The sequence below is a fragment of the Macrobrachium nipponense genome, chromosome 3, assembly GCF_015104395.2.
Source record: "Macrobrachium nipponense isolate FS-2020 chromosome 3, ASM1510439v2, whole genome shotgun sequence".
In the NCBI taxonomy this organism is placed as follows: Eukaryota; Metazoa; Arthropoda; class Malacostraca; order Decapoda; family Palaemonidae; genus Macrobrachium; species Macrobrachium nipponense.
Genome location: NC_087202.1, coordinates 143,781,693 through 143,804,590, shown reverse-complemented (window position 1 = coordinate 143,804,590; position 22,898 = coordinate 143,781,693).

Here is a 22,898-nt window from a genome sequence, read left to right as displayed (position 1 = left end):
ATTTAGACTTACCATCACAATACTTTAGATTTTCTTTATTTGTTAACATTATTTATTGACAAAACATATATTTGAGGTAGAAATTTAGGTAGGAAATAAGTTTCGATTCACATTATTTGGTAATTATTTGAAAACAATGATGCTATTCGGACAGTGAGTGAGTGCAAATGCGCCTCGGTATAAAAAAAAACAAACACAAACAGTTTAGTCGGATGGTGGCAGTAAACCGGATGCGGGACCTTGGCAAACACAGTAGTAGTGACTGAGGTGGTGGTGTGGGGTCTCCACAACAAGTCAGATGGGCCTACAATGACAGGGTTCCTCCTTAGTCTAGAGAACACCACACCACCATGAGAACTGACGGCTATTCCTCTGCTAAGATAATAGAGAAGTTAAGTGATAGAACTATTTGATAGAAGCACCAGAAAGAAGAAAACGACAAAGGAATACACGTGTGAACCTCTTGAAACCTTACTTCTCAGAAACTAAAATTGAAACTGTTCCAATAATAGAGACAACTTTATCTACAGAAGACGACGATGGCTAAGAAATGGGAACTGAAAGCAAGATGAATGATTCTTCAATTATGGAAAATTTGGAGGCATCTGAGTGTTGAACAAGGTGGTGAATTAAGTGAAGTGATTAGAAGTTTCCCAGGAATTTTGGCAGATGTCCCTAGGCATACCGATCTGCCAAAGCATGAGATCAAGATCCAAGAAGATGGAAAACCACCATTTAAGCAGAGACCTTATTGCTTATCACCTTATCATCGAGATGTTTTAAAGAAAGAAGTTGGATATTTGTTGCAACATGGATTAGCAAAACCCAGTTCAAGTCACTACAACTCTCCATCAGTGTGGCTGATAATTATCCTTTGCCTCTTATAGATCAATTACTTATGCAGGCCAAGTTTGCTTCTAAGATAAACTTGCTGAAAGGTTATTATCAAATTCCCTTAGATGGGAATGCTAAGTTGCTGTCAGCTTTTATTACTCCTTTTGAACTGTTTTCCCTGTTGGTCAGATGAATGCACCTGCAACATCTAAATGAGTGCTGCATCAACTGTTAGGATCTATAGGAGTAGGTGTATACCTTGATGACAGTGATTTACTCTACAACATGGGAAGAACATCTGAAGGTTCTAAGAAGAGTTTTCAAGAAACTACAAGAGGCAGGACTAATAGTCAACCTAGAAAAGAGTGGGTACCTTGGATTTGAAGTTGGAAAAGGACTTCTTGCTCCTGTAACTGCTAATGTAGAAAGTATCCTTAAGGCTATCCCACCTATTACCAGGACACAGCAACAGATTTTTGGGCATGGCTGAATTTCATTACCGTTTTTTTCCAAATTTCTCAGCTGTAGTAGCTCCCTTAACAAACTTAACCAGTCCCAAAGCCAAGTTTGTTTGGACTCCAGAATGTCAAGAATCATTTGAGAAGGTATATGTTATTCTAACTTCAAGAGCAATACTTCAAGCTCCACACTTCAAAAAGAAATTTGTAATTGTTTAATAGGTACTGTTCTTCTTCAAGAAGATAAAAGAAATGAAATAAACATCCTGTTTATTTCCTTTCTTCGAAACTGAAAATCATCAGATAGTATATTCAACAATAGAGAAAGAAGCACTCACCTTCATCACAACAGTGAAAAAGTTTGAAGTGGATGTGAACAGACCTAAGAATGAAGAAATTTCAATGTTGTCTGATCACAATCCTCTCTCATTCATAAAGAGGATGAAAAATAAACAAATATTAAAAAGGTTGTCTTTGTGCTTGCACAGTATAATCAAGATTGCAGCACATTTCTGGTAAGAACTATGTAATGGCAGATTATTTATTGCATTGTGAATTGTTGGATTCAAACCCAGGATAACTAATCTTCTAGGGGGCAGAATCTTATTTTTTTTTTAATGTAACTTCCCCTCAGTACTGTTCAAATTCCATATTAAGATCACCTTTATGTTCAAGTAATGTACGTTCAGAATGCACAAAAGCATAATTTAAAGTTAGGAATGTAGAATGAAATGAGAGGAACACATGTTCAGAAGCAGATGTAGCTGTCATCACTCTTGGAAACAAAGGTGTCTTGGTACTATCTTCTAATTTTTGCATTTCAGTCACATGATTAAGCCACATGTTGTATGGAACCAGTATTGTTCGTCTTTGTTCTTCCCTAAGTCATGTGAGTTATCTTGAAACAGTCCAATGCCATGCCAGAAGTCATTGGGAGGTTTGTTTGTTTCGCCATATAACTAACATAATTAATTTCATCCAGGATGAGGTTCCTCTCACCAGGGAGGCCCAACTCGAGGAGGAACAATACTGTTACTAACAGTGATGACTGTCATGGTATCCTCACCTAGATATACACCATTCCCACAGTGCCTTAAGGGTCGTCAGTCCGTCGAGATCGGACGCAGCACTGAGGGCATGGCTTGGCATAAAAATTTCCCCTCGCTCGACCACGTCATGTATTCTAGTTTTAAGGGGGGAGTGGCATACCGTCCAATTCCCCCCTCCAAGTGAAGAGAGCAATGAATTTCATAATCCAATACCATGCCAAAGCCCTTACCGAAAGAGGAAAGAGAGAAAGAGATAATTTACAGGAGGAGGAGGAAGAGGTGTAAAGGAGTTAAAGGTCCCAATGTTCAGTTGAATCAATTGCAGAGACAGTAAGCTTAAGAGAGAATGCACTCCTTGCAGCGAATCCTTAAGGCCTTCTGCCTCACCCCCCCTTCCCCACCTCATCAAGTGTTTAAGATCAGGGATAGACGGAAAATAAGAACGAAAATCCAATTATACTTTGGAAGGTCATTATTAATTTTCGAAAAAGTGGTTCTCCAGAGCTCATGGTTATAATGGAAAAAAGTTAATGAAAGTCCGGGGATAATCCTTCTTTCGTTTTAATCATAATGTCTACCTTTAGACTCATCTAAAATCTTCCTGAATTTCCATCCTAAATTATGCCCTATGATGTTCATTTTACACTATTTTCCTTTTCATAAACCCTACAATTTGTCTTTGATGATTCAAGCATGAGATTACCAGCTATACTGCAGTGCGCTTGAAGAAATTAAAAATACAGAAATACACTTCCATTTACTTGAATGAACTCGTAAGGATGTAGTTTTACCAATAGTAAAGAAAGGGACCAGGTGTCTAGATTACTATAGTAATTTGTATAATTGTTTGGGAACTGAAGGTCTCCAGAGCATCGGGATGTTGGTCACGCTACCACATCTGTACAAAGGCATCTGCAGTAAGAAGAAACCAAGGTGACATTTTCAATCCCATAAATCAAAAGAACACTACTTGAACAGACATTACCCTACTGTTAATTATACGCAGAGAGAGAGAGAGAGAGAGAGAGAGAGAGAGAGAGAGAGAGAGAGAGAGAGAGAGAGAGGAGAGTGACATTAATCCATGCAATCAGTCACAATAAAATTCAAACTCCCGGAAAAAATTGTATCAGATGATCTTTACACTAGACTATAGAATCAAGTCTTAATTGAAGTTTGTTTTGTAGATGCATTAAGTGAACTTGAAAGACTTCCAGTATAAAAGGATTCCGGCACCTCCAACTTTTGGAGTGAAGTCAGAGAGAGAGAGAGAGAGAGAGAGAGAGAGAATAATACAAAGTATCTTCAGATAACTAATACTGAAAAGCCTTAGATTTGATTAGCAATTGTCATTGCACCTACTTGTTATTGAATGTTATTTATGCCATAATTGTGTGTGAATTTGAAAAACACACACACAGGCATATACATACATATATGATTATAATCACTTTAGCACGTGATTCATGTATCACACATATCCACAGGTGAAAAATAAGAGACAGGGTGTAGGTCCTGACCGGTTTCAGCTTTATTTTCAAGCCATTGACAAAGGACTGATACATAGTATTAGAATTCACGAGTATATATACTACAAAGACAGTACTGACGAACATACACACAACCGTTTGAGACTGCAGATCCACCCACAGGCAGGTGTCAAGGTAGGAGTGGCTTTCAAAAATTATGTGGCTAAAATTTACAATAAATTCTCAAAGGATACTACCGCTTACGGTACAAGTCCACACCTGACAGGTGTCAGGGAGGCGGGGTTGAACATCTCATTACCACTACTGCCCCCTTTACTGTGTTTACAAATATAATAATCCTATTTTTCATATATCTCTACGGCATACCTTAAAATTTAAACAGTTTACAAATTTCTTTTGATATTAAAGGATCAAGTTTATACATTCCTTGACTGATGTTCATATTATTGTTGTAACTTTCTTTTATAAAACTAGATTCAATGATATTCCTTTCCAATGCATTATTAGAACACACCAGCTTTTTTGCCCCTTCCCAGTTAATAGCATGATTGTTCTCCCTAACATGTACAAATATACCACTATTTCCCTGTGCATATCTCACACATTGTTTATGTTGATCTATTCTTTTTTCCAGTGCTTTCCTCGTTTGACCAATATAAAAGTTGTCACAAGACTTACACGGGATTTTATATACACATCCTTTAGCATTGTCGGGGGAGTTGTTAATAAGTACCTGTTTCATTGTTTTATTGTTTTTAAAAACTACATTAACACCAAAATTCTTCAGATGTGGGATATCTTTCATATTACTATTATAAGGTAGTACAAGCAAATTTTTGTTGTTGTAAGGTTTTTTATTTTGATACATGGTCTTTTTTGCAGCTTTTAATGCATTGTTTAGTACATTATCTGGATATTTCAGTTTCTTGCCTGTATTCCGAATCTTATCTATCTCCTCATCTATATATTCTGGGCTACATACCCGTAGTGCTCTTAAAAACATGGATGCAAACACTGATCTTTTAATCTTATTGTTTTGTCCAGAATAGAAATGTACATAGGAAGAAGTAATAGTAGGTTTTCTGTTAACACTATACTTAAACCCACTACTATTTCTCCGTATGAGGACATCCAAACAGGGTAGGCATTCATCTGTTTCTATTTCCATAGTAAATTTAATTGATGGTACTAATTGATTTAACCTGTAAATAACTTTTTTGCCAGGTTAAATCAATTAATTTGAACAGAAACTCATACATATATCGCTAACACCGCCAGGCATGCTACCAATATCCATCACGGGACATAATTATATGAGGAGGGAAGGGATGAGGAGGGAGGGGGAGGGAAGGGTAGGAGAGGGGGGAGAGGACGCCAGCCTGGGATAACCCAGATTGGGGATGCATTTACCAGATTGGCATAGTGTTTCCAACGGAGGTTCAATCACGCCAGTCCTTACTCTCTATCTATCTATATATCTCTATGCATCTGTTAAACTTTTATTGCGTTTGCAGCGGCGATCTTTTTTGAGGTATCTGTTTTTCGGTCGGTTTCCGGGCGTTTGTTTTTGAATCTGTCACTGCCCGTCCTTTGCGAGGATAAGGTACAGAATTGACTTACTGTTTTATTTTTACTTATTCATTTAAATTTTTCATCTTTTACTTATATTTTCTTACATACATATAATTTTTGTGTATTTTTTTTAATGTAATTTTACTGCACATAATTTTAGCGCTTAGTATGTTTTCCTGTCCTAAGATATTAATAGATTTTTAAATTTTCTACATGCTGATGTTCATTGAATTTTTAAATATTGCCTAATTGTTATGAATCATGCAGTGCGTGGTTTTAATGTTCACGTGCACATCTTTAATATAGAGTTAATTGTAAAAGCTTTTGATGTATTCCCCCACGCCTGGCGGCATATCTAAAGGTCCTCTCAACGACCTACCCCAAATCCTCATGTTGTTTGAGATTAAGCTGGCCTTATGCCAGCACCGGCTCTTGCTCCTAGAGCAGCCCGTAATAAATAGCATCCGGATGCTCCTCCCATATCTGACTCTCTCAGTCAATTGCCTCCACCACTATTGCCTCTCTGCTTTCCCTTTCTGCTCGGAAAATACAGTTTTTTTTTTAAACTTCACATTTCTTCATTGCCCTGGGTTAAAAAAAAAAAGTTATAATCCAGAAAAAAAAGCAACCGCTTCTCATAGTATTTGATTAATAGGTAATTTTTTTACTTAATTGTAGACTTCTTTTTACAATCTAAGTTTTTTTTTTTTACTCACATACACATTTCGACGACTTGTTCTGTAGCTTCCTATACTGGAGAAAGAGAAGGAGATAGAAGGCAGGAGAAGCCGCCCCAACAAGATAAGAACGGTTAAAAAGTTTTAATGGTCGGTTTCAAGCGGCATGATCTAGGAGGGGGAGGGGGGTGCGGTGCCGAATGCCACTTCATAAAAGTCTTCCTATAATCAGTGATTCAATTCTAGGGACAAATGGCTTCAGAAAACACTGCCCATATGAACTGGGCGAATCCCCCGAGTTCTTTCTTTAGTTTGAAAAGACAGTCATTCTTTTTCTTTTCCTCTTGGAAGGAATAATGATAAATATTCTTCTTGATCCAACCTAAGGACCGAGGTTCGTGTGTGCGTCCGCCGGTGAGAGCGAGAGAGATTGGGGGGGGGGGGGGGGGGGGGGGGGGGGGGGGGGGTGGCTGGTGGGGAGGAGGGTCCGTTTCATCCTGAAGCTCTGGATCGCTTTTCCCCAATAAAATGTGGGGTGGAGAACAACCGGTAACCCAGAAAACCTTCTCCCTTTTTCTCATTGTCAAACTGTTTTGTTTTTAGATGTGAGACTCTAATCAGTTCCCCTGTGTTTAAGTGGGGTTAAGATGACGTTTTAAGTTTTATTTATAAATAAATAAATAAATTTACCTCTCGATATTTGCCTATCTTTGGCCTGGTATTCATGACCATTTTTCCTTCATAAATACTGCTTCATGCTGATTGTCTGATTAAAGATGCGGTTTTTGTACTTAAAACAAAGAGAAACATAGAAAACTAAGATTTTTAAAAATGGCCACCCAAAAACTAAGATTTTTATAACTGGCCACCTAAAAACTAAGATTTTTTATAACTGGCCACCTAAAAACTAAGATTTTTAAAAATGGCCACCCAAAAACTAAGCTTTTTATAAATGGCCACCTAAAAACTAAGATTTTTATAAATGGCCACCCAAAAACTAAGGTTTTTATAAATGGCCACCCAAAAACTAAGGTTTTTATAAATGGCCACCTAAAAACTTAGATACTGGACACCAATGGCTAAGATTTTTATAAATGGCCACCCAAAACTGAGGTTTTTATAAATGGCCACCTAAAAACTAAGATTTTTATAAATGGCCACCCAAACACTAAGGTTTTTATAAATGGCCACCTAAAAACTAAGATTTTTAAAAATGGCCACCCAAAAACTAAGGTTTTTATAAATGGCCACCAAAAAACAAAGATTTTTTTTAATGGCCACCCAAAAAACTAAGGTTTTTAAAAATGATCACCTAAAAACTCTGGAAACTCCAGCACGACCACTTACTTCTCTAAATAGGCAGTAGTAGCAGTTAATTCTTGGACCATCGACGGTTGGTGTCTCGTTTATCAATTTTTCAGAAGTTGTATTTTAACAGAGCTCTTTCACATTCACAATTGATCCCTGATCGCCTTCTCCTGCCGAAAGCAACCAGATCGCTGAACAGCAGCTCTAATATGCAGTAACTGAGCTTAGCTGTCGGACTTCTCAGTTCCCGAGGTCCTTTGTCCCTCACACCACTGGACTATGGAACAGCCTCCCTGAGGATGTCGTGCAACTGGAACTTCAGAAGTTCAAGCAAAGGTTCTCCTGATATTTTAATAATTTACTTTATTTTAGATTTATCCATTTGTTCATTTGTCTGTTTTTCCAGTACTCGATCTCTTTCTGAATTTCCTTTTACCTTCTGGCACTTCTTTCGAATGAACACCATATTCTTTGGAGGTTTGAATTTCAAATCAGTGCCTCCTGTAGGCTTGTTCTATATGGAAGAATAAAGTTCATCATCTAATATAATAATAATAATAAAAAATAATAATAAATAATAATAATAATAATAATAATAAATAATAATAATAATAATAATAATAATAATAATAATAATAATAAGGGAGAAAACAAGTGAGGTCAATGAAATAATGGGCCTAATACACACCACCAGTATCACAGAAACAAATAACTTGACATATGCAGGAGCAAGATTAGTAGCAGAAAACTGATGGGATCGAACACCAACACCACCGTCACAACCAAACCCAACAAAAGAAACCAAAACAGCAACCTCCTTGGAAAAGGCGCCTGGAAAAGCAAATCATGGTGATGAGATCTGACTTGAGTAAACTGAAAGAGATGGCAGAAAAAAGGCTAAGAAGCAAGAAAACAAAGGCGGAACTCAACGAGAATTACAAAGTACAAGAGAGGGGATAAACAACACAATAGAAGATGTAAAACAGAGGCTTAAGGCCAAAGCACACAAGATCCAACGGTACATGAACAGGAATAAGGGATACCAACAGAACAAACTATTCGGAACCAACCAGAAAAGGACTATACAGCCAACTAAGAGGGGAAGACAACCACCCAGAAATTCCTGAAGCCGAACCAAGTAAGAGACTCTGGGAAAACATATGGAGCAATCCGGTATCACACAACAAACATGCAACATGGCTCCAGGAAGTCAAGGAAGAAGAAACAGGGAGAATAAAAACAAAGATTCACAGAGATCACGACAGACACAGTCAGACACCAACTAAAGAAAATGCCAAACTGGAAAACCCCAGGTCCCGATGAAGTCCATGGATACTGGCTCAAAAACTTCAAGGCCTACACCCACGAATAGCAGAACAACTCCAGCATTGTATCTCAAATCACCAAGCACCCAAATGGATGACCACAGGAAGAACATCCTTAGTACAAAAAGACAAGAGTAAGGGAAATATAGCCAGTAACTACAGGCCTATCACCTGCCTACCAATAATGTGGAAGTTACTAACAGGTATCATCAGTGAAAGGCTATACAACTACCTAGAGGAGACAAACACCATCCCCTACCAACAGAAAGGCTGCAGAAGGAAGTGTAGGGGCACAAAAGACCAGCTCCTGATAGACAAAATGGTAATGAAGAACAGTAGGAGAAGGAAAACCAACCTAAGCATGGCATGGATAGACTATAAGAAAGCCTTCGACATGATACCACACACATGGCTAATAGAATGCCTGAAAATATATGGGGCAGAGGAAAATACCATCAGCTTCCTCAAAAATACAATGCGCAACTGGAATACAATACTTACAAGCTCTGGAATAAGACTAGCAGAGGTTAATATCAGGAGAGGGATCTTCCAGGGCGACTCACTGTCCCCACTACTCTTCGTAGTAGCCATGATTCCCATGACAAAAGTACTACAGAAGATGGATGCCGGGTACCAACTCAAGAAAGAGGCAACAAAATCAACCATCTGATGTTCATGGACGACATCAAGCTGTATGGTAAGAGCATCAAGGAAATAGATACCCTAATCCAGACTGTAAGGATTGTATCTGGGGACATCAGAATGGAGTTTGGAATAGAAAAATGCGCCTTAGTCAACATACAAAAAGGCAAAGTAACGGGAACTGAAGGGATAAAGCTACCAGATGGGAGCAACATCAAACACATAGATGAGACAGGATACAAATACCTGGGAATAATGGAAGGAGGGGATATAAAACACCAAGAGATGAAGGACACGATCAGGGAAAGAATATATGCAGAGACTCAAGGCGATACTCAAGTCAAAACTCAATGGAGGAAATATGATAAAAGCCATAAACACATGGGCAGTGCCAGTAATCAGATACAGCGCAGGAATAGTGGAATGGACGAAGGCAGAACTCCGCAGCATAGATCAGAAAACCAGGAAACAAATGACAATACACAAAGCACTACACCCAAGAGCAAATACGGACAGACTATACATAACACGAAAGGAAGGAGGGAGAGGACTACTAAGTATAGAGGACTGCGTCAACATTGAAAACAGAGCACTGGGGCAATATCTGAAAACCAGTGAAGACGAGTGGCTAAAGAGTGCATGGGGAGAAGGACTAATAAAAGTAGACGAAGACCCAGAAATATACAGAGACAGGAGAAAGACAGAGAGAACAGAGGAGTGGCACAACAAACCAATGCAGGACAATACATGAGACAGACTAAAGAACTAGCCAGCGATGACAATTGGCAATGGCTACAGAGGGGAGAGCTAAAGAAGGAAACTGAAGGAATGATAACAGCAGCACAAGATCAGGCCCTAAGAACCAGATATGTTCAAAGTACGATAGACGGAAATAACATCTCTCCCATATGTAGGAAGTGCAATACGAAAAATGAAACCATAAACCACATAGCAAGTGAATGCCCGGCACTTGCACAGAACCAGTACAAAAAGAGGCATGATTCAGTGGCAAAAGCCCTCCACTGGAGCCTGTGCAAGAAACATCAGCTACCTTGCAGTAATAAGTGGTACGAGCACCAACCTGAGGGAGTGATAGAAAACGATCAGGCAAAGATCCTCTGGGACTATGGTATCAGAACGGATAGGGTGATACGTGGCAAATAGACCAGACGTGACGTTGATTGACAAAATCAAGAGAAAGTATCACTCATTGATGTCGCAATACATGGGACACCAGAGTTGAAGAGAAAGAGAGGAAAAATGGATAAGTAACAAGATCTGAAAATAGAAATAAGAAGGATATGGGATATGCCAGTGGAAATCGTACCCATAATCATAGGAGCACTAGGCACGATCCCAAGATCCCTGAAAAGGAATCTAGAAAAACTAGAGGCTGAAGTAGCTCCAGGTCTCATGCAGAAGTGTGTGATCCTAGAAACGGCACACATAGTAAGAAAAGTGATGGACTCTAAGGAGGCAGGATGCAACCCGGAACAACCCACACTATAAACTACCACCCAGTCGAATTAGAGGACTGTGATAGAGCAAAAAAAAAAAAAAAAAAAAAAATAAAAAAAAAAAAATAATAATAATAATAATAATAATAATAATAATAAAATAAAATAAAATAATAATAATATGTGGCGCCGTGGAGGAGTGGGTTAGGTCGTCAATGGACTTAAGTCAAGTTAAGCAACATTGGGGCTGGTCAGTCGTTGGATGGGTGACTGCTCTCCTCGGCGTTGATTCCTTGGGAAAGGATCTTTACCATAATTTCCTTAGTCTACTCAGCTGTAAATGAGTACCAATCCCTGATGGGGTAGGGTCCAGCTATGGGTTAAATAGCAAAACTCAGCAATGATGGAAAGAAATGAAGGAATAAACGATAACGACGTAAATGGAACCTCTGGCAACAGGTATTCAACCCAATTGAAGGGGAAGACAGTCAGGTACTTGGAGGTCGTCATCCAGCAACTGATCACCACAACAACGACAGTAATCAACAGCCTGAGAATTGGAGCTACAGAAGAAAAAAAGGAAGAAATGGACAAGAGAAAAAAATAAGGACTATGGAGATGCTACATCAGAAGCAACCCGACGGAGAGAGGATATAGAAGAAGATTGGTCACTCAACATCTGGAATGAGAGGAATAACACCCCCCAAACAGAGCAGAGGCTGGCAGACCAAGTAAGGAACATAAAGAAAAAGAACTGGCTCTCCCCAACAGAAAGAGAAGAACTGGAAAGGGAAATGTCACATGACAACGAATTACACGAAGACGAACTGAGAGACGATGCCACAGAAGACGACAGGGAGGATGAGATATCAAACAACGATACACGAAGAAACACCGACGAAGTAACAGAGAGGGCGGAATGGGCAGAAAAGATTAGACAATGGATGGAACCAGATACAGAGAGAACAAAGATCCCCTCCATGAAAGCCTACAACACCAAGAAATTAAGGGAGAAAACAAGAGAGGTCAATGAAATAATGGGCAGAATACACACCACCAGTATCACAGAAACAAATAACTTGACATATGCAGGAGCAAGATTAGTAGCAGAACTGATGGGGATTCGAACACCAACACAGCAGCACAACCAACCCAACAGAAACCAAAACGCAACCTCCTTGGAAAAGGCGCCTGGAAAAGCAAATCATGTGATGAGATCTGACTTGAGTAAACTGAAAGAGATGGCAGAAAAAAAGGACTAAGAAGCAAGAAAACAAAGGAGGAAACTCAACGAGAAATACAAAGTACAAGAGAGGGGACTAAACAACACAATAGAAGATGTAAAACAGAGGCTTAAGGCCAAAGCACATAAGATCCAACGGTACATGAACAGGAATAAGGGATACCAACAGAACAAACTATTCGGAACCAACCAGAAAAGACTATACAGCTAACTAAGAGGGGAAGACAACCACCCAGAAATTCCTGAAGCCGAACCAAGTAAGAGACTCTGGGAAAACATATGGAGCAATCCGGTATCACACAACAAACATGCAACATGGCTCCAGGAAGTCAAGGAAGAAGAAACAGGGAGAATAAAACAAAGATTCACAGACATCACGACAGACACAGTCAGACACCAACTAAAGAAAATGCCAAACTGGAAAGCCCCAGGTCCCGATGAAGTCCATGGATACTAGCTCAAAAACTTCAAGGCCCTACACCCACGAATAGCAGAACAACTCCAGCATTGTATCTCAAATCACCATGCACCCAAATGGATGACCACAGGAAGAACATCCCTAGTACAAAAAGACAAGAGTAAGGGAAATATAGACCAGTAACTACAGGCCTATCACCTGCCTACCAATAATGTGGAAGTTACTAACAGGTATCATCAGTGAAAGGCTATACAACTACCTGGAGGAGACAAACACCATCCCCCACCAACAGAAAGGCTGCAGAAGAAATGTAGGGGCACAAAGACCAGCTCCTGATAGACAAAATGGTAATGAAGAACAGTAGGAGAAGGAAAACCAACCTAAGCATGGCATGGATAGACTACAAGAAAGCCTTCGACATGATACCACAAACATGGCTAATAGAATGCCTGAAAATATATGGGGCAGAGGAAAACACCATCAGCTTCCTCAAAAATACAATGCGCAACTGGAATACAATACTTACAAACTCTGGAATAACACTAGCAGAGGTTAATATCATGGGAGAGGGATCTTCCAGGCGACTCACTGTCCCCACTACTCTTCGTAGTAGCCATGATTCCCATGAGAAAAATACTACAGAAGATGGATGCCGGGTACCAACTCAAAAAAAGACATCAAGCTGTATGGTAAGAGCATCAAGGAAATAGATACCCTAATCCAGACTGTAAGGATTGTCTCTGGGGACATCAGGATGGAGTTTGGAATAGAAAAATGCGCCTTAGTCAACATACAAAAGGCAAAGTAACGAGAACTGAAGTATAAAGTTACCAGATGGGAGCAACATCAAACACATAGATGAGACAGGATACAAATACCTGGGAATAATGGAAGGAGGGGATATAAAACACCAAGAGATGAAGGACACGATCAGGAAAGAATATATGCAGAGACTCAAGGCGATACTCAAGTCAAAACTCAACGCCGGAAATATGATAAAAGCCATAAACACATGGGCAGTGCAGTAATCAGATACAGCGCAGGAATAGTGGAATGGACGAAGGCAGAACTCTGCAGCATAGATCAGAAAACCAGGAAACATATGACAATACACAAAGCACTACACCCAAGAGCAAATACGGACAGACTGTCACCTAACACGAAAGGAAGGAGGGAGAGGACTACTAAGTATAGAGGACTGCATAAACATCGAAAACAGAGCACTGGGGCAATATCTGAAAACCAGTGAAGACGAGTGGCTAAAGAGTGCATGGGAAGAAGGACTAATAAAAGTAGACGAAGACCCAGAAATATACAGAGACAGGAGAATGACAGACAGAACAGAGGACTGGCACAACAAACCAATGCATGGACAATGCATAAATAACAAAGACTAAAGAACTAGCCAGCGATGACAATTGGCAATGGCTACAGAGGGGAGAGCTAAAGAAGGAAACTGAAGGAATGATAACAGCAGCACAAGATCAGGCCCTAAGAACCAGATATATTCAAAGAACGATAGACGGAAATAACATCTCTCCCACATATGTAGGAAGTGCAATACGAAAATGAAACCGTAAACCACATAGCAAGCGAATGCCCGGCACTTGCACAGAACCAGTACAAAAAGAGGCATGATTCAGTGGCAAAAGCCCTCCACTGGAGCCTGTGCAAGAAACATCAGCAGTAATAAGTGGTACGAGCACCAACCTGAGGGAGTGATAGAAAACGATCACGCATAGATCCTCTGGGACTATGGTCATCAGAACGGATAGGGTGATACGTGCAAAAACAGAACCAGACGTGACGTTGATTGACAAAGTCAAGAAGAAGTATCACTCATTGATGTCGCAATACCATGGGACACCAGAGTTGAAGAGAAAGAGAGGAAAAAAATGGATAAGTATCAAGATCTGAAAATAGAAATAAGAAGGATATGGGATATGCCAGTGGAAATCGTACCCATAATCATAGGAGCACTAGGCACGATCCCAAGATCCCTGAAAAGGAATCTAGAAAACCTAGAGGCTGAAGTAGCTCCAGGACTCATGCAGAAGAGTGTGATCTAGAAACGGCACACATAGTAAGAAAAGTGATGGACTCCTAAGGAGGCAGGATGCAACCCGGAGCCCCACACTATAAATACCACCCAGTCGAATTGGAGGACTGTGATAGAGCAAAAAAAAAAAAAAAAAAAAAAAAAAAAAAATAATAATAATACTGAAGATCAAAATCTTCGTTTTGGCAAGATTTTATCTTTTCCAAAATCTTGAACCTCTGGACAATCTTCTCGCTGTTCTTTCCTTTCCTTTCTGCTTTTTCGAGTGTTTTCCATCATTGCTGTGCGTAAGCAGTGGGGGGATTTGTATGAACGGAAACTTATGGGAAAGCTATAGATATTAGAGAGAGAGAGAGAGAGAGAGAGAGAGAGAGAGAGAGAGAGTTATAAGGATTAGGATGTCCTAAAGACTTGTTATTCCATCCGAGAAGATATCATGTGCCAGCTTATCTGTCGGAGCAGGTTTAGTATTCATTCACAGTATCCTAATGATTTCGTATAGCTTTCTTTTAAACTTTTCCACACTGTTGCAGTTTACAATTTCTGGTTGCAGTTTTTTCCGTGTGTCACATATCTTATATGTAAAAAACTTCCCACATAGTATTTCTAGTGTGGTATTCGTCTATTTTGTTTTGTCTTTCAGTATTTTGAATGTTTCTGTTAGCTGTCCTCGCAATCATCGTGTTTTTGAGTCATGCATGTTCACGCTGTCTGGTCGTCTTTGGTAACCTATTTGCCTGTTGGATGGAATTTACTTTGTGGGTCTTGCTTGTGCCCCTTCTAATCTATTTATGACCTTTCTAAGTGTTGTTGACCAAATCTGTACTGCATATTGAAGACGAGGTCTAACTATTGATGTGTAGAGCTGCAGCACCGTTTCCTCGTTTCTGTATTTGAACTGCCTCTTTATGTATTCCACTAGTTTCTGTGCTTTATTTTCAGCTTTTATTCACTGTTTTGTGCATTTCAAGTCCTTGGGAATAATGACTCCAAGGTCCTCTTCTTGTTCTACACTATTTTTGTCATTCCCAAGCTGTATGTAGTTGGCATGTTATTTGTAACACTACACTTATCCAATTTCATAGGCATCTGCCATCTTTTGACCACTCTCCGATTTTTCTTAGATAATTTCATCTATATTGGGTCTGCTCTATTTATATTTAGTTTGGTGTTATCTGAAAATTTGGCTATCCTGCTTGCTAAGCCATTATCAATGTCATTTATGTAATTCAAAATCAAAAGTAAGACAAGAACAGAACCCTGAGGAACTCCGCTTGTCACATCTGTCCATTCTGATTCTTCACCGTTTATTATGACTTCTGTTTTCTATTAGTTAGCCAGTCTTTGATCCAGTCTGCTATTTCTCTTACAATTCAAAAAACTCTTAACTTTTGTCATTAGTTTCCTGTGTGGAACTTTGTCAAAGGCCTTGGAAATCTATGGAAAAAACTCGAAGAGGTTTGGTTTGATAGGCAGGACCTGTTTTGTCTGAGGCCATGTTGACTATTTAACAACAGGTTGTTTCTATCAAATCTTGCAAGGGACTGACGTTAGACAGATTGGTCTATAATTTCCTGGCTCTCCTCTTGGACCCTTTTTTTTTTTTTTTTTTTTTTTTTTTTAACTGGAGGCACGATACATAGGTGCCTTTCGTTGTGAGGAACTATCTCCCCTTTTACTCTTTCAGTTCTCGTGGATTAATCCCATGTGGGCCAGGAGATTTGAGCTTGTTTAATTTTCCTATTTTGTAATTGTCGTCTTTTATAAATATTATTTTGTCAAGCGTTTCTGCCTCTTCATATTTGATAGCTGGTCCTGGGATTGAGGCAGAGTTTACAATTTTGAAAACACTCGTAAAAAAACTCTCTTATCCTCATATATTTGTTATTTTTACTAATTTGTCCACCATTCAACAGAGAGATAACTATTACATCGATCGATCGAGAGATTCTTTAGTTACTATGTCATCAGCTTTGTTTTTTTTATTTAACCAACGCTAATTATGTTTCTACTCCGAAACTTATCTGTTTTTCGTTTATTTATTTATCTTTTAGTGGAATTCCAAAAGGTCTGCCATATTCGTGTGCTTCTCTTGAGCCAAAATCCTTCTGGGACACATTCTGAATCCCTTTCGTCTCTTTTGACGCTATCGTTCTACCAGCCGTCCGCCACAGGCGTTTTTTCTTTTTTCAATTTATTTCCCTGTTGTTATAATCACTAGGATTTTCATACCGCTCATTTCCTCAGAAATGAAAGTATGAGGTTTCATGAGTTGTAAATCATACTAAATCCTAACCTCCAACCCCTACCAGGATAGAGCTACTTCTCACCTTAATGCTCTCAGTCTACGATTAAATTCTTTTTTCTCCGTTACTTTACCCACAGAATTTCGTGGTCTGTCTGTTCTCCTCTTTTGTTCTGATTCGCTGATCTCTTTATTAAAAAGCTAATGGTTCTGTCGGTTACGCTTTAGAGTTACTGATTACACAAAGTAACTGACTTAGTTTTATTCGTTTCAGCTTCAGTTCTCATGCCATTCCGTTTCTAATCAGTCTAACCGTAGTCGTTCGCAGCTTTTTTGCCCCAAACACCCTTTCACCATAGTCAGAATATCATTCGGATCCCCTCCCCCCCCTTTCCAAAATTACTTCCCCAAAAGGTGCATTCCAAATATTATGCAACAAGATACTAACACAAACACACAAGCTAGCGGAGAGAAAACCCTGTGTGACCTCTCAGTAATGCGGACCGATGTACACTGCGTTTTGTGTGGTCCTAGAGCCAGTTTGACTCTGCCAATCTGTGTCACAATTACCCCACGACTCTGAAATTCTCTCCAAGAAGGGTATTCCCCCCTGGTGCCTTCATTAAGGCTAGGTGCGTTGATTAATGCCTGACCTGCCACTTTCCATCAAAGTAGTACAGCAAGTAATTATACAACTTTTATATGAATATGAGAAAAAAAAAGCACAGGTAGAGACCGAACCGAACAGTCCTAATAAAAATGTGATCAATTACTCGCTGTACTTCAATGGAAAGTGGCAGGCCAGGCATTAATCAGCGCTGAGACTTTTCATATTGAAGTCAAGTGTAATTATCCCTTAATTGAACTACCATATCCACAGTCAGTGAGACACCAACATTCGTGAGTTTACATCTCACTCATCAGCAGCTGCTTCTTCTTCTCCGTTGCTTTTGCCACCATAAATGCTATAAATATTCCCGTTCTAATTGGACAAGTCCTCAATGAAGGGAGGTATTTTTAACACAACGGTTATTACACTGAAGGAAACTCCAATTGTGTTCCAGTCGGATTCATTTCTGAGTGACTTCAGTTTGAGCGACGATATTCGCAAGAAAGGGCATTTATAATGTCCAGCTGATTGTTTGGATGCAAAACATTTTGTTGATCAAGATACTGAAGTTAAATTCTAGTAAGTTACTGGTTCTGCCAAAGAAAAAACAGATAGTTTTTGGTGGAAGTTGATTTTTCTCCGCTTTGGTGGCTGAGTTTATTTTGAAGGACAGTAGATTCCTCTTATAAAAAGAGGAAGAGATGACGGTTTAGCATTTGGCTTCGTTGAATATTTTTTACAAATTGAATTACAAGTAAGGCACTCCGATATACTTATATATATAAATATGTATGTGTGTGTGTATGAAGGAAGAATGTCAAGAATACCTGGTAACACATTTTTAGAAAAGCGGCAACACAGTTCGTTTGTATTTTCATGAAATTACCTACAATGCCTTAAAATTTTCATTTTAATTCCTTTCATAGCGCTATTGATGCCTGTTGTCTGTTTGACATTTTGTAAAGACGTTCTATTTAATATTTGACTTTGTCTTTACAATTGTTTGTGCTTACGAGTATGTTCTCGTGTCTTTGTAACAGGCAGTTCTAGTGAGGGGACTGAGAGTCCTAGGGACAGAGTCCCATGTGGCGGGAACTATTATATTTTGGAGAAGAGATTGGTGTGGCTAATTACTGATTGAGACATTTTAATATTGGGGGTTATCTAAGTAGTTTGTCTGTGTGACTTGAATTATTATCTTTCCATTGTTAAATAAATATTATATTTTTTCATAACTCTGACTCTAATTTGATGACCTGTTAGAATGGAGAGAGAAGGCTATGCCAGAGAGAGAGAGAGAGAGAGAGAGAGAGAGAGGAGGCTATGCCGGTGACCGCATTGAGAGAGAGAGAGGGGGGGTGCCGGGGAGATTGTGTGTAGCCAATTTTGCCTTAACGCTCAGGTTTAACGCATACCAAGTATCAAATACCCTTCGCTGGTAATAGGTGTCAGGGATGGGTAGCATATATATAAGTATATATATATATATATATATATATATATATATATATATATATATATATATATATATATATATATATATATATGTATGATATATATATATAGATATATATACATATATATATATATTATATATATATATATATATATATATATATATATATATATGTATATATATATATATATATATATATATATATATATATATATATATATACATGTACATTATATATATATATATATATATATATATATATATATATATATATATATATATATATATAATATAATGTACATGAAGGACCAGAATTGACATGATGATTCATGATTGATGTAGCTGCTCTCTCTCTCCGTCTCTCTCTCTCTTCTCTCTCTCTCTCGCTCTCTCTCTATCTCTCTCTCTCTCCATTTTAGGCAAAGGATGTCTTTCAAATGTTTGTTTGTGTTGACTAACACGTTATTTGAAATTTTCATTTACTGCCCTATAACTATGATTATTATTGGATCGGACCAAAAATTAAATTAATTATTTATTTTTAGAGAAAAGAAATTTTGCACCTTTCCTTTTCAGATTTTGCATAATAATATTGAAATTATTAAACAAACTCTTTTGCAAGTTCGTAAAAAGCGATAAACCGGTGTTTGCCAATTCCATGACCAAGTCGAAGAGCGTTCGTCCTTTCCGTCTTTGATTACAATCAACTTACTTGATCATATCTTGGGATACAGGGAATTACAGATAACCATATATTTTGTGGGTAACTTACATGGAAGTGGAATATGAAGTTTAAGCCAAGCGCTGGGACATGTGAGGTCATTCAGTGCTGAAAGGGAAGTTGTGAGTAAAAAGCTTTTGAAGTTGCAACAGGACGAAGAACTAGCAATTGCATCATAAAACAGTAGGAGAGGGTAGAAAGTAAAGAGGGTAAGAATGGGAAGGAAGGAAATAAGTACAAAGGAGGTACAGTAAAAGGAATGAAGGCGGTTGCAGCTACGGACCGAAGGGACGTTGCAAAGAACCTTTTGTTAATCCTTTCCCACTCTCTTACAGTGCTTCGAATGATAAATCCCATCGATTGGTCATCATTCTTACAATTCTCCATTGTCCCTACGTATCCATACCACATCTTCTCAAGATCTCTTCACCTAACCTAAGCCACCCCGTGAGGGGGTAGTGCCTTCAGTGTACCTCATGTGGTTCACTAGCTCCAACCTCTTTCATCCCTTTCACTGTACCTCCTTTCATATTCTCCTTCTTTAACTTATTTTCCACAGTCGCCTGACACTTGATTCACCGTGCAACAGTGAGATCTTCCTCCTGTTGCACCTTTCAACCCTTTTACCGTCAATTTCCGGTTCAGCGCTGAATGACCTCATGGGTCCCAGTGCTTGGCCACTGGCCGTAATTCTGTATTCAATTGAATTCAACCTAAGCCAACTTAACCTTTTCATCATATGCTCCTCGGAATTCAACATTCCTCAGCTATTCTTCTTCACAGACGCCATGCAAACTAAACCTGAAGAATTGCCATTTTTTGTATTCATCCAATAAACATCCGCACACATTTCCAGATCGTTAACGAAACCATATTACTTAAGAAAAAGACATTTCAGAATTTCATCTTATCATAAAAACCCACGACTGGGGGGGGGAAATCGAAAAAGTGAAAAAAATTGCAAGAGCAAATTAGCGTCAGTGTCACTTTCACTGTCCACGTTCCGGTCAAAGGAATCAGGATGAACAATGATAGAAGAGTAAATGGGAAATGATTCGTAAATAGAAAACACCATGATGGGCGTTAACAATTCACGCAGAAGAACAAAGGATTCTTAATTATAAATGAAGGGTGATCAAGTAGATTGACATATGTGGTTTTTGCTTTTAAGAGAATAAATCACATTGTACTCAAACGCAATCTAACACGAAAGAAAGATAAAGGAATGATTACCTCCCACAGTAGTTACTGTGTTTATACATTTACAAAAGGTTAGCAAAGAAAGGAAAAATAAGGTTTGCAAGGTATGACCAGAGGCTTCGAGTAACGTCTCCAATTTTCATAGGCTTTAAATAATATTGATATAGTTAGAGGTCATTAACGACTACAGCTGAGAGTAAACAATAACCTGCAAACACAGTAGCTCTCATATTTCCAGTCTGTTTTACAAAACTGGTGGCGGTAGGCATTGCACGAAGGATTTTACCCAACCATATACGGGAAGTATTAATAAGCAGACTTTTCTTACAGTAAAATATATGTATATATATATATATATATATATATATATATATATATATATATATATATATATATATATATATATATATATATATTTACGTTTATTGATGTGCCTCGTCTCCCCAGTTTCCTTTAAATGAAGTATTTAGAAGAGGAGCCATTTTTTACTCCTAACATCAGCTGACTTTATGCGGTGAACTCAAAGCAGGCCAGACCTAGTCCACCGCATGTCAGAATAGCGGGGAAATAAAGACTCATTCAAGCATTAGGGACGTATCCCAATGGGAGTGTGTAGCTAGTTAGGTACTTCTCAGGCCAACTCTTAAGATCCCTTATCCTGTGAACTTTCGCTGGCCGTATATCTGTTTCCAGGATGACCTGCCAATGGGGAGAAAAGGTTGCTCCTACTTCCAAGATTCTCGCTCGACAATGCTCTTAGTTCAGCACAGTCTTTGACCCAGAACAGACGTCCAAGCCAGCCTGCCCATAGGCCTAACAAAGGCGCTCAAAGCCGACGCCATTCTCCAAAGTTCCTCTCCATAAGGCACCCAGGTACAACTTGGGTTACAGTTATATTGCCAGTTCTTTTCCTCTGAGTCAAATAAACTCTCCCACATTTTCCAATTCAAATTCCTACATATCAAACGAACCTCCCTTTGTTCCTTTCTGCCTAGCGGCCACATGCTACCTTTTGTGATAGTCCCAGATAAAAAAAGTCTTCAGTGAGAGTTTCATTTAAGCACTAGAGTTCCTCCCCCAGTGTGTGTTAGATAAAAGTGACTGACCTTGTAGCTGAAATATTGTTCAAGAAGTCTTTATTTTATGTTGTGTATAATTTGGGAACTCATTTCCAGATTTGCCGAGTCCGTGCTCCATCTCCTTGCATGCAAGCGTTTCCTTACCGCTTGATACTATCCATTTGGAAAACAGCATTGCAGTAGTATTTGATTTTGGCCAGTTTTTCCATATTGTGAAAGATAGGAGCGATCCCGTCATTATACGGCGATATGACCACGTGTGGCCAATTTGCCTTGTCTTTATCTCATGCCATTCAATGTTGTCTTGTAAATAAATGTAATGTAAATTAATCAGCTGAGATATTCCTGTCGACCTTCCAGAAGAAATCAATCCCTTTTACAGTTATCTAAGGTAAGTCATAAGCGCTCCTCCATTATTTCCTCTCACTTTCCCCTTATGTGTGGGCATAAGGCCAGGCCCACACGTAAAATATTTTTATATATAATATATTAATATATAATATATATTTATATATCTATATATATATATATTATATATATATTCTATATAATATATATATATAGAGAAAACATCAGGAAAATCGTTGATAAAACATTCAGGAGTCCCAGGAAGACAGCAGTCTAAGAGGAATGCTTTATTTATATGTAGAAATGTTTCATGTTGCTTCAACGCATCATCAGTCTGCAATAATTAAAATTTTACTTGATAAATTAAAAGTTAAAAGTACAAATTATTACCAATAAAAAAATCAGCTAAAAATAATTCAAAATTTTAAAATAAAAACAAAAACATGAGTGAGAAGGGCTACCTATTCAAGGTAAGGAAAAGAGCCAAGTGACCACAACAGTTCATACATGCCCAGACAACACTTAGACCAGAGAGAGAGGAGACGAAGAAGTATTAGAGTTTAAGCCTGGAGAGAGGTGCTTGATAAATAAAGACTCAATGGTCGTTAAGTAGGCTATTTGTTTAGTAGTGCCTATTATTGAAAAATTCCTACACGGTGTACGTCCCTCGAATTGGGACCAACTTGAAGTGGTGAGGGGGCTCTTGAACC